At 41.7% G+C, this 13,548-nt stretch overlaps 1 long non-coding RNA gene across 1 annotated transcript; it reads right to left on the bottom strand.

Annotated features, from left to right (window-relative positions):
- Nucleotides 1-1,116: 1,116 nt before the first annotated feature.
- Nucleotides 1,117-2,864, bottom strand: LOC134023911 (uncharacterized). The gene is made up of 2 exons (XR_009930813.1): nucleotides 2,297-2,864; nucleotides 1,117-2,051 (listed from the first exon to the last, which is right to left on the bottom strand). It is a non-coding gene; the product is annotated as an uncharacterized LOC134023911 (long non-coding RNA).
- Between the last annotated feature and the right edge of the window lie 10,684 nt (nucleotides 2,865-13,548).

Below are 13,548 nucleotides of genomic sequence, written 5' to 3'. Positions count from 1 at the left end.
GGTAGAATGTGTGATGATTTAGTTTATTGGCAACAGGGCTAACATTATTTCATGTTCCTGACTGTGTTTCATTCAAATAAATAACCTGTGTTGTCATGTAAATCTACAATTCAAGATGCATGTTTATCCAGATATATTTTTCTGCAAGATAGCTAGAGCTAACTGAAGCTGAGTTGAATCACGATATTGTTTGCTAAGCTGTAGTGCTAACGTTACCCACCTAAGTCGATCCTGTTTGCTTCGACAACAGAACTGGAAACAACTAACGTAATCATTTCAAATGTTATTTAGTCTATCTGTTGAAAACAGTGTTGTGTAAACACAATAGATTTATTTGTACGTTTTTATTTTAAGTCTCCACCTTCTTGTTTCAGTGAGTGCTGTTGGCCGTGTTGCGTCTTTGCTCAGCTTCACTAGTTGTAAACCAACCAATCAGCGCGCAGCTCATCTATATCATTCATATGATATGCTCATTATTCATGAGCATATCATAAAAGGAGAAAACTTAGTGTTTTTTCCGGGCCATTTTCAGCCCAACCAATGTTACATACCCTATTCGGAGACCTTAAAGAACAGTGTGAAATACCCCCCAAAAACAGTCAATTACCCCTTCAAGATGACTAGTAAAGACATGGGACATGGAAAATCTAATTAGGGGCATTGGAAGAGGCAGAAAGTAGTTGATATATTACATTTATGTCCGTGAGTAGATCAAAGTGCGAGATGGATGCATAATTTCTCAGCTGTAAATATAGGGGGTCAGATGGCTGAGCGGTTAGGGAATCGGGCTATTAATCAGAAGGTTGCCGGTTCGATCCCCCGCCGTGCCTAATGACGTTGTGTCCTTGGGCAAGAGACTTCACACTACTTTCCTCGGGCGGAATGTCCCTGTACTTACTGTAAGTCGCTCTGGATAAGAGTGTCTGCTAAATGTAAATATCTAAGTGAAATTGATATTGAAAGGTCAAATGCATGGGCGTCAGCAGCATTTTGAAAGTGGGGGGGACACATTTTGCAGAGTCTGGGGGTTTCTCCCCCAGATTTTTTTTTTAAAGATGTAGATGCAATTTCCCGCATTCTGGTGCATTTACCTTTTTTTTTTTTATAAAAAAGAAAATCTCTTTCATTGTTTTTCCTTGGAGTCGGCATGGTCTGCAATTACTGGCTACTATTATGTTCTGGTAGACTGGGTAAACCCATTCGATCTGCAATCTTAAATAAGATTGAGCTTGGTCTGGTGATAGCCAGGATAATGTTTTGGTGTAATACACAGAGGACTGACACTGACAGCTTTGGCACTTTATTCTCCATTTAATGAGAGCAAAAGACTTAAAAGGAGGATTTACACATTATACATTTATTGATGAGTTTTTTGTCCAACCATTTTCAACCACATGAGAGAGGATGGTGTGCCTGTGTGTGTGTGTCTGAGGGAGAGGTAGGGAGAACATAATGTGTGTGTGTTTTTGAGAGTGAGATAGAGAGAGCATAGTGTGTGTGTTTGAGAGAGGTAGGGAGAACATAGTGTGTGTGTATGTGTTAGAGAGTGTGATAGAGCATAGTGTTTGTGTTAGAGAGATATAGAGAGGCACACAGTGAAAAGATGGTGTTTGTGTGAGTGTTTTTCTGTTTACATATCTTCTACCACACCCTATTCTCTGTATTATGCTTACAGCTGGATTTTTATAATTAGAACAAAAGTATTTAGCTGAGATCATACAAAGGCTCTGAAAGTGGCACCTCTTTTGTCATTTGCAGACACAAAAGACTGGCAAATCTCCCGTATGTCAACTTGATCAAGTTTTTCTTGGTGGATGTGGCAAACAGCCACATTGTTCAAACGCTGTTGAGTCATGGAAGAGCGGAGCCACGTCTTAAGCCTTCTCAAGGCACTAAAACTTCTTTCTGCTTCTGCTGAGGAGCATGGCACAACAAGAAGAAGCCTAACTAACACTTCTACTTGTGTGAATAAACCACAGACCTCTGGCAGCATAGCTCTCAGGGTATCTACTACTTCACTTACTGTGTTGCAGGGATACTGTAGTTTAACCCTTGTGCTGCCTTCGGGTCACATGACCCAAAGGTTCACAACGAACCATCGTTGTATTTACCCAATACAAAAACAAATAAATAGCATTTTCTTTTAACCTTCGCAATGTGGGGGGTCTGAGACAGCCCGACGGTTAAAAGAAAATGCTTCACTTTGTTTTTGTATGCGGTAAAGTTGTCGCAATACAACGGTGGGTCACAATGACTGATGGGTCAGAATGACCCGAAGGTAACACAAGGGTTAAACATTGCCAGCTGTACCTCTAATGAATACCGGTCTAGTTCTGGGTAAGAACTGACAACATCCTCCACCTTTCCAGTGATTAAAACCTTTTCCAGTTCATTTAGTGTACGGAAGCTGCTCTGGTCAAAGCGCTTCGTCAACTGGACCTCAACTGCATCCACCATTTTGAAGAATTCTATTCTGTAGAACTTCTCAGGGGAAGTAGGTCTAAATGCAGGTGCATTTCCTGCAAAGCGCTTTGGGGGTCTCCGGATGCGAGGAGTCTGGATAGCCTCAATGTCCAACTCCTGGATCATATCACACGCTCTGGTATATATATGATGAAATGTTTCATCAGATCTCTTTACTCGAATTGTGTTTTTCACACAATCAACCGCAGCCAGCATCCCTGAGACACTCACTGTCTTGCTCTGAAGGGAGCGGTTGAGACATTCAAGTTCTTTAAGAACTTCAAGGGCCATAACAAGGCTAAACAAAATCTGCCCCTTCTGAAACCTCTCCAGAAGCCCTCTTGCAGTTATGCAAGTGTCGGAGGAACCAGCTGCCATTTCCTCAAGACTGACCTAAATGTTTTCATACTGATCTACAACTGCCTGGATGGCTACCACCCTCATGAGCCATCATGTGGGGCAGAGGGGTCTCAGAGTTCTGAAACTCCCTGCTTCTGACTGGGCAACCTCCTTAACCCTCGTGCTGCCTTCGGGTCACATGACCCAAAGGTTCATAACGAACCATCATTGTGTTTACCCAATTTTACCCAATACAAAAACAAATAAAAATACTTTTCTTTTAACCTTCGCAATGTGGGGGGTCTGAGACAGCCCGACGGTTAAAAGAAAATGCTTCACTTTGTTTTTGTATGCGGTAAAGTTGTCGCAATACGACGGTGGGTCACAATGACTGATGGGTCAGAACGACCCGAGGAGAACACAAGGGTTAAAGATTGTCTTATATTTTCCAGATAGATGGTACAGAGTGCCAAGTTTGTGGACTAAATCCAGCGCATCAGACACAATAGTGCTTGTGCTACAGACTATCTGAGTCACCAGATTAATGCAATGAGGACCACAATGAACGTAAAGAGCAAGAGGCTGTTTCTTTTATGACTGCCTGAACGCCTTTAGCTCCACCTGCCATATTTGCTGCCCCATCATAGCTCTGCCCGCGAAGGCACGATAAGGGCAGGTTCAATCGAAGGAGGACATCAGTTGCCATCCGAGCCAACTCTTTCCCTGTTGTTGAGGAGACTTGATAAAGGCCTACAAAGTCTTCATGAGGTAGCAAATCATGATCTACATAACATAGGCATATGGCCTCTTGTTCACTCCCAGACAAATCTTGTACCCCATCAATTATGATGGAGTACATGAGTGGGGACACCTCGTGTATTTCCTTTGACATTTTACGCACAACGGAGTTGCCCATAATATTTACAATCTCGTTCTGCACTTCTGGGCTTGTGTAATGGTTGCAGGGCTTACTGAGCCAACGCTTCAGCACCTCATCATCCTCTGCTCTAAGCTTTAGTAGCTGAACCACGTTTCCACCATCACTCTCATGTCCACGTAATGCTAGACCCTGACGAGCAAGGAAACGGACTGATTTAATGATTTTCAGCAAGCATGATCTGGCCTCTCTTTGCTGCTGCATCTTAACTGATGATAACTGCGTTTCAATGCTTCTGTGAAAGTGTGTGTGTGTTGTGATAGAAACTTTGTGTGTGTGACTGTTTTCATGTGCTCGAAATTTCTCAATGGCTTTTTTCCAGTTTTTAAAACCAGAAACCACAAAGGCTACATCAGTGCATTTAGCAAGAGGGCTTACCTGCCTTTTGAATGCTTCTCTACAATAGAAACAAAACACCGCCCCTGCATTTGGCACATAATGAACCCAAGGAAAGTCCTTAAACCATTTTTCCTGAAAGGTAAGAGTCTTGTTCAGCAGATGCTGGGGGGGAATGACTCTTGGGTCAGGCTGATTTGGCTTGTGGTACACATCCTCTCCGTCATCTCTCTCAGACTGGCTCCTCTCACCCTCGTCTCTCTCAGACTGGCTCCTCTCACCCTCGTCTCTCTCAGACTGGCTCCTCTCACCCTCGTCTCTCTCAGACTGGCTCCTCTCACCCTCGTCTCCCTCAACATCCCCCTCTCTTGCATCTCCAACAGAATGGGTCACTCTCACTGTGCTCTCAATATTTCCCTCTCCCCTATCTAATGTCTCTTGTTCCTAGAAATGAAAATGGATGAAATGGCTGAATGAATTAAATTGGCTATGCATTTCATTATTAATTTTCATAATTTCACAGTAAACGTAAGGCATGCTAGATTATTCCTTATAGTGCAATAGTTGTTAGACATATACTGAGGGACTGGACATTAAAAGATTTTGAAAACTAAACTTCCCAATAAGCAATGGGACATCTTCCTTAACTGCCTGTCACCTTTCAGCACTAACCTCAGCAACAGAGCTGTCTCCACTGCCCCTGCATGCTGCCCCTGCCTCTGCCTCACTCTCAACCACCTATATCAGGAGACATGTATGCATTAAGCATTCTTTCATATTGATAATTGAAATAAGCTCAATGTAGATTGTTCATATGAAGATTTCTGAGATGCTTTCAGAAAATACATGGTTTAGGTGGTTGAATCAGTTTCCCTAAATGGCACAGCCCAAAAAGGTATCAGCCATATATACTCCATTTACCAATACCCAATTTATTATGCATGGGCAGCATACTAATATGGAGAGAAGGACGTGTCTCTTGTCTCAGATTAGATAACATCCTGAGGGTATAAGCTTTAAGATGATATATGGCATTTTTTTTTGTAGAGCTAGACTAGTTATAACTAGTAGTTATAACTAGCTAGGAGGTCGCGGTTACAGACTGGCAACGTCGGAAAATTACGTTGCTAGGAGGTCGCGGTTACGGACTGGCAACGTCGGAAAATTAAGTTGCTAGGAGGTCGCGGTTACGGACTGGCAACGTCGGAAAAATAACGTTGCCACAACGTCGCGGTTACGGACTGGCAACGTCACAAGATTACGTTGCGGTTACGTTCTGGCGTCCCACAGATGCACGGTCCCGCAACGTCGCCAAAGACGTTGCGGCAACGTATGTTTGGTCATCGAGTGACGTTGCGGCAACGTAAGGGCAACGTAACTGTGTTAGCTGGGTACTTGGAAAAAAACATCCTTGTCATCGCATTCTGCCAGAAACAGACGCCTAGGTCTGAACACGGCCAAAAGCACAACATATTTCAGACCTAGATTAAGAAATCAACAAATGCTGTTCCACTTGTAATGGGTAAATAAAGTATGGTATTGCCTAGTGCTAGTTGTACGTAAATAGCTAGCTAGGCTAGCTATAATCATAATGTTTGCAGAAGGATCTTTGTGACTTAATGCTATTATAGTCGGAGAATGTCTCATAAGGGTGCTTTGGCCACTGAAGGGAAAATTTGGGCAACTCTGACTTACTTTTCTCTTCCGACAAAAAAACGTATTATGTCCATCTCGAACAGCCGATACCTGGAGTGCTAGCTGGGGGGTATTCGTCGTAGCTCGCTAAGCGGTTTAGCGAGCTAATTTTCAGGCTAAGATAAAAAACGCCCCTCTTTTTGGTTCGTGGAAGCAACTTTCGATAAATCACCATAGTAACATATCAATTAGCACTAACCTGCTCCAGAGCAGGCTAACGTAAGTGTAGCTGGATAAGCTTGCCACACCCCCAGAAAATAACATGGCAGCTCTCTTTTTGAGAGACCCAGTTGACCAAGGAGCTATAATTTAGTTCGATTAGCTTTCCATACCAATAGAGTTCTTCGCGATTGCCAAGATCCTTTATTTCACACGGATGAGTTCTTGTTTGAGCGATATCGATTAAGCCGACATGGACTCATTTATTTGCAAGACCTTCTCGGGCCGCACATTGCAAATATCACACGCCGCAGCAAGCTTATGCTTTATTATGAGCTTATGCTGCTGTATGTGAATATGTAACGCTATGTTTTACGAAATGTCTTGTCCTGTTGTGCCTGTGCTTTTTATATGTTTCACTGTGGGAGAGTGGGAAACGTCATATCGATTCCTTTTTATGTCTTGACATGTGAAGAAATTGACAATAAAGCTACTTGAAACTTTAACTGTGCTTCAGACTGCATAGCCTTGAGGTTTTTTGCGTCAGGTAGGCTATAGGCTACATTTTTATACAGTATAGGCGATGCAGAAAACATTGGCAAAGCCGCAGCATGCGTTGCTGTAAGAAAAGTGTACTTGGCGCTTAACCAGCTGATGAATCAATTCATCATATTCCCTGGCCATGTCCCAGTCAATGACGTCAAAGAGGGATTTACACATATGCCTACATGCATATACACATATATAGTACATGATATAAGCGCAGTAGCCTACATATATCCTCATAATTGTCTATGAATTCGTATCAATTAGATACTCTTTCCTTGTTTTTATTTAGCCTACTTATTCTGAAAGAGTTGAGATCATTATTTTCGCTAGCAAGATCTCATTCGATTATTAATTTCCATTAAGCCTATACCAGCAGGCACAATTAAAGAAATGTGATCTGATTGATTGGGGTAATGAGGCACTTAAGATGAGCCTATACATTTCCCCAAAACTTTCGCATTTAGTTTAATTTGTAGGAACCAGGAAAACGCGGAATGGATTTCTATTGCTATGGGTGTTCCCCCTACTGTTAAAGTGGAACGGATTTGATTGTGAAGCAATGGAAAGAACGCTGGATTAGTAGACCTGTCGTCATGCACTAATATTTTGATAGCAAATGTGGGGGGGTCCAAACAACCTTTTTTTTAAAGTGGGGGGGACGTGACCCCCCCTGGTTATATTGTGGCGACGCCCATGGTCAAATGTCTCTGTCAGATGAGAAAATGTGACAAATTTACCATTCACATACAAGTCTCTCATAGAGACCATTCTTTTACTGGACCAGACTGAGAATGTGGAGTCCTGAAGTGATGGCTTAAAGGCGTAAGAGATAGGAGAGGATAATGCGGTAGATTGCAACTTGAATGCTTTCCTGACCTGACTCCATATTTTAAGAGAGCTGCTTTGTATTAAGTTTGTAGGTGGCACAGGCGCTGCAAAAAGCAGAGAGAATGGTTTGTGACATTCAGATGGAATGTCACCTTCAGGTAGCCTGGTCCTAACCAGACTCTCGTACATTTCATTTGTACAGAGAGTCTGGCCTCGCTCCATTGACAAGTGTTGACTTCCTTGTAGGTGGGTACTCTGTTGAAGTTTAAAACTATTGGATCTGCCCAGAGCCACTCTGATCTGCCATAACCAATCGCTAGCTTTCACCAATTCCTTCACCACTTCTGTAACAGAGCTAGCTGCCGTAGCTGGAAAATCAAATTGTTCCCGAACCCCGTGGGGAGGAGGGCCACAACATCATGGCCACCAACAAAACTCAGCGAAACTTGTTCTTGCTCTGGCTTTAGCTTATAGATATTCAGCAGCGTTGCCACAACGGACCGAATGGCTTCGCTCGCATCTTTCTCCGCCGCCATTACGGAACTACAACACAAACTAGTATGACGTTGACTAACATCAACGTCATTGTTCTCAGCCACTCCCTCTGTTCGCTGATTGGCCGGTAGAAAATTAACCTGAGACATCTGACTTACTTACCTCATGGCCAGACCTAGTACAGAAGCTAAATCAAAATTGAGCGGAAGTACGTAGGAGGGCAGAGCCAGGCTAACCTTCAGGCCCCATCGGGTGGGATTTTTTCCAATATTTTAAAGCTCTGCAGTTTGCACCCCAATAATAATGCTGTAAGTTTGGCAAGCCTAATCCGCCCAGAGACCTTCATTGGGACCTCCATACATGTAGTTTAGAAATATGGTGCCCTTTATAGCCCCAAACAAATGGCAATACAACTGGATCCAAGGTTTTGAAAAAAGGATAGAAGTCTGGGCAGTCACCATCTTGACTGCATTCACACAACCTACCATAGACAGTGGGAAGGTCCTCCAACTTTAAAAAGTATGTTTTCAGCTCTCAAGCATTGCTAAATAATTAGGGTTCCTCCGGTAGGAGGGAACCTATTGTATTCGTTAGTTTTATTATTATTAGGGTTCCTCCGGTAGGAGGGAACCTATTGTTATTGTTGGTATTCTTCTTCTTCTTATTATTATTATTCTTCTCCTTGCGCCTCAATATCTCAAAAAGTCCCTGGTCATAAATTTTCTAATTTGGCACATTGATACAACATCCAAGTGGGTACCCCCACACCAAATATGGGCCACATCAGACCATAGGGGGCGCCACAGGCCACGCCCAAAAGTCCAATTTTCAAAGTGATGGCATTCCCACCCCATTGCTCCAATTCTCCTGAATCTTGGTGTGCATGCCTCATTTTTCATGAGGAACAAAAAAGCCTCAAGGACCCATAAGGTCCGCCATGATGGATTTTCCTGTACAGTGATAATTTTGGAAAACCTTAAAAATTCCTCTTCTCTTGAACCAAAGCTCTAATTGACTTGAGATTGAATCAAATACAAAATGGCTGAAAGGGGTGTATTTATGTAAATGTACACATTGCCTCTATGTTTGTGTCACTAAATCAAATGTATTTTTGAAGGATGGTTCAAACTTAATATGCTTTAAGGTGAGATGCCCCTGAAGTACCATGCAAAGTTTCACCTTGATATGTCGAAATATGACTGAATTACAGCTGTTTGAACTTCGACCAAATCTGACAATGCTCGCCATTGGAGAAACAGCTTTTTTTTATTATCCAGTTTTGTGCCATGCATGTCTGGGAATGGCTCAATTGGCTGAGATGTTGTGCTGGTAAGCAATGGGTTGTAGGTTCAAAACCAGTCAGAGGCATAGTTTTAAATTTTTTATTCTGACAACACGGTTTCTAGTCTTTCGATCAATCCTCCGGTTGTAAAAACATAGCAATGCTTGTTTATTTGAGCCCATCACAACACTCTGATCATCTGTTTAGCGAGACTGTAAACCACTGCAAAACAAGCCAGGTTCACCACAGTAGCTAGCTACTTGTAGTCTACGCATGGTAGAGATAACTCTAATGGTTATCTCTAATGAAGTAAATTGATTGTTCAGGTGGATCCCTTGCCTGTTGCACAAATTCATTTCAGTAACCTAAGCCAGGACACATTCCCACTGATGCTAGGCATGATTTAAAATTCCCTTCCATGACAAGTTATGGCACTCCAAACAACCTGTTTAAAAAAACGATGAGAAAGTTATTCTTTACAGCAGCAACCCAGTCATCCCGTTGTCCCGTTTTTATAGGAAATGTACAAGCAGTTTCAACTTAGGCTGAATCTAACAACACTTACCACAGGAGAAACAGCTTACTTTTTTATACAGTAACTGAACATGACAATATTCAACACTGAGAATAGGGCTGGGATGGTGACCTGTAAAGTATAAGTTTGTAGGTTGGAATCCAGCCATAGTCTTTTGGCCTGTCATAATTTTGATTATCTGTTTAGTTCAACAGGATGACATCATTCTGAAATACGATGCACAATTTCATGCAATTTCACCTTGAAATGTCAACCGTTTCTTAACCTTTGTCCAAAAGCTGACCAAAGCTAATACTCTGCCCTTTCTATTCATACAATCTCAACAGTTGGTATGTAGCAGAGAGGATCGAGAGACTGACTTGTAACCTTATGCTCATGAGTTCAAATCCCCATTCAGCCTGTTGTTGTCCAAACATGAAGTAGTTTTGCTCCCTTGTTGTCCAACTCTCGATCTTCTGCAGTGTACATGTTTATATTATGTTAATATTTTGCCATTTTTCGGAGGAACCCGCATCGCTGCTTGCAGCTATATTTAGGTTCCTCCGGTAGGAGGGAACCTATTGTTATTGTTGGTATTCTTATTATTATTTTTCTTCTCCTTGCGCCCCAATATCTCAAAAAGTCCCTGGTCATAAATTTTCTAATTTGGCACATTGATACTACATCCAAGTGGGTACCCCCACACCAAATATGGGCCACATCGGACCATAGGGGGCGCCACAGGCCACGCCCAAAAGTCCTATTTTCAAAGTGATGGCATTTCCACCCCATTGCTCCAATTCTTCTGAAACTTGGTGTGCATGCCTCATTTTTCATGAGGAACAAAAAAGCCTCAAGGACCCATAAGGTCCGCCATGATGGATTTTCCTGTACTGTGATAATTTGGGAAAACCTTCAAAATTCCTCTTCTCTTGAACCAAAGGTGAAATTGACTTGAAATTTGGTACAGATATGTATCATTGACGTATTTAAAAACGTTACTTAAGGCAATTGAATCAAGTACAAAATGGCTGAAATGGGTGTATTTATGTAAATGTCCACATTGCCTCAATATGTTTGTGTCACTAAATCAAATGTATTTTTGAAGGATGGTTCAAACCTAATAAGCTTTAAGGTGACATGCCTCTGAAGTACCATGCAAAGTTTCACCTTGATGTGTCAAAATATGACTGAATTACAGCTGTTTGAACTTGGACCAAATCTGACAATGCTCGCCATTGGAGAAACAGCTTTTTTTAATTATCCAGTTATTGAACTTTGTGTATTCCATGCCTGGGAATGGCTCAATTGGCTGAGATGTTGTGCTGGTAATCAAGGTTCAATACCAGTCAGAGGCATAGTTTTTATTTTTTTATTCTGACAAAACGGTTTCTAGTATTCCGATCAATCCTCCGGTTGTAAAAACATAGCAATGCGTGTTTATTTGAGCCCATCACAACACTCTGATCATCTGTTAAGCGAGACTGTGTAAACCACTGCAAAACAAGCCAGGTTCACCACAGCAGCTAGCTACTTGTAGTCTACGCATGGTAGAGATAACTCTGTTCAGGTGGATCCCTTGCCTGTTGCACAAATTCATTTCAGTAACTTAAGCCAGGACACATTCCCACTGATGCTAGGCATGATTTAAAATTCCCTTCCATGACAAGTTATGGCACTCCAAACAACCTGTTTAACCCTTTGACGCGTACGAACACACCGGTGTGTTGAGTCCTGGCTGGTCCCTGGAGCGTACCAACACACCGGTGTGTTGGAACGCGTCCTTTAGAATGTCCAGTTTGGCTTATTACGTAACAATAAACTCTTCAACATTAGCCTACGCGTATGTTATAAACATGAATCTCAATTTACTGTATATTTTGAGAAAGTTTACCTTTATTATCCATAAGAAAACGTTCAAACAATTTAGTTTAGCTAATGTTAGCTAACAGCTAACCAAAAATAACTCACGCTTTACTCACGCCACCTAGTAAACCATAATATTATCCGTTTTCCTTGACTTGGCTATCGCTTTCAACAGATTTTACTATTGTACAACCAACCAGAGATCGAAATAATAGATATACGTTCACAAATATGCATCTAAAACATCTGACATTCGTCTGTCTTTCGTCTCGTTTTGAGCTACTAGAGGCCATCTTTGATTTTTTTGTCTTCCGGCAACAAATATGACCCTTGATGATGTACCCCTTGACCCCGTACACCTCAGTATTTTCTCGTGAGAAGAGTAGGTCATCTCGTTGACCATTTGACACCCACAATGCAGAGTACTGATCAAAACAAAAAACATGGCAGCCTACATTATCGTCATTAGCCAAGTTAGCTTCTCGAAAGCTACACTACGATAATATATCATATCAATTCACTGTGGATTCGCCTGTGTGAATATTTAAAAATCGGAACAGTAATGACAGTACTAAGTTATTTTAATAAATATTTTAATAAGTTAAAAAGCCCACACCAACACGTTTCTTAATTTTTAACACGTATCCTTTTACTCATTTCAGGTAGCTAATTACATGTCCAGGAAAGGGTACAATCTCGTCATTGTCACGTTACATATCAATGAATATCATTAGCACACAGCTATAAAAAATATCACATCAAAATTATTTAAAACCTTGACACTGTGTAGGGGTAGGCAAAGCTTCCGTCAACATATCGGCAAAAAGGTACAGCATGTTTGAGTTGTGTGATGTACTGGCTATGTTTAGGACATGATCCTTTACACAGGATCCACTATGGACATCCAGGATCATGAAGGGCTTGGGATTTCTGGATCTGTTGTCATGACAAGTCAACTGGTATTTATTGTCATCATATACTTACAGTACACAATGAAACAAAACAACGTTCTTCCAGGACCTAGACATAACCTAGACAACTACAACAACTGTGTGGAATTAGGTCAATAAAATTGGTCCAATAAGACAAGATGAAATTTGTGACAAATGCCTCAAAACACCAAGAAGTGGGGATACTGTGAATGTAAACAAGTAAGCTAGTGCAAGGGAAACTGAATGTAAACATAACATACTAATACCATAATACATGGACATCAGTTATTGAGGTAGCAGCAATATGCAAAAATATTGAGTTTGATGATGTACAGGAGCGTGTGGGGTGCATGGGTTTGTCCACAATGCGTGTGGGTTTGGGGATGCAGCATTTGGTATAGATGTTTGTGAGGGAGGGCAGAGAGATCCTGACTATCTTCTCAGCTGTCCTCACTGTCCTCTGCAGGCCGTGATGCAGCTCCTTGGGATGCTCTCTACAGTCCCTCTATGCAATGTGGTGAGGGTGTGGGATGGGAGATGGGCTTTCAGCCTTTGCAAAAAAATAAACATGCTGCTGGTACATCAAGGAATTAGGTGTTTGACGGTCTCGTTGATGTTCAGCAAGGAATGGTCACTTTGTGCTGACCGTACTTGCTCGACACCTGAGAGAAGGCCATGTACTATACATGGACAATTTGTACAGCAGTGCTGTCATGTTTCTTTGAACGGGGCCTGTGCGGGCCAACATTCACCTGTAAAATTATAGGGAGATGTTCAAGATATAGAAAACGGTCAACAGCAGGCAATCAAGTGGTATGACAAGTGGTGCGTTTCATTACCCTATGAAACATTACAGTCATACATTGTCGTCTTGTCATTTCAATAGGTTGTTAGATTGAATAAGCATAAAGTCTGGTTTATTCTACATGTCGTCCATCAACTAGCCCTAGCCCAGATTTTCCAAACAAATTACACTTGCCTCTCATTTTTGCTTGAACTGTGGCCTGACAATAAATGAGGAATACATTTTCTATCAACACGGAAATGAATGACAGTAGATGGTAGCAAGAGATCACAAAACATAGCCATCAATATAGAATGGATGTCTGAATTATTGTGTTTGCTTTAATTGGACTAAACATGGCAAGTTAGT

This window comes from Osmerus eperlanus, chromosome 7 (assembly GCF_963692335.1).
Source record: "Osmerus eperlanus chromosome 7, fOsmEpe2.1, whole genome shotgun sequence".
NCBI classification, from domain to species: Eukaryota; Metazoa; Chordata; class Actinopteri; order Osmeriformes; family Osmeridae; genus Osmerus; species Osmerus eperlanus.
Note: the sequence above shows the minus strand (reverse complement) of the source record. Positions and strands in the feature narration are given on the sequence as shown.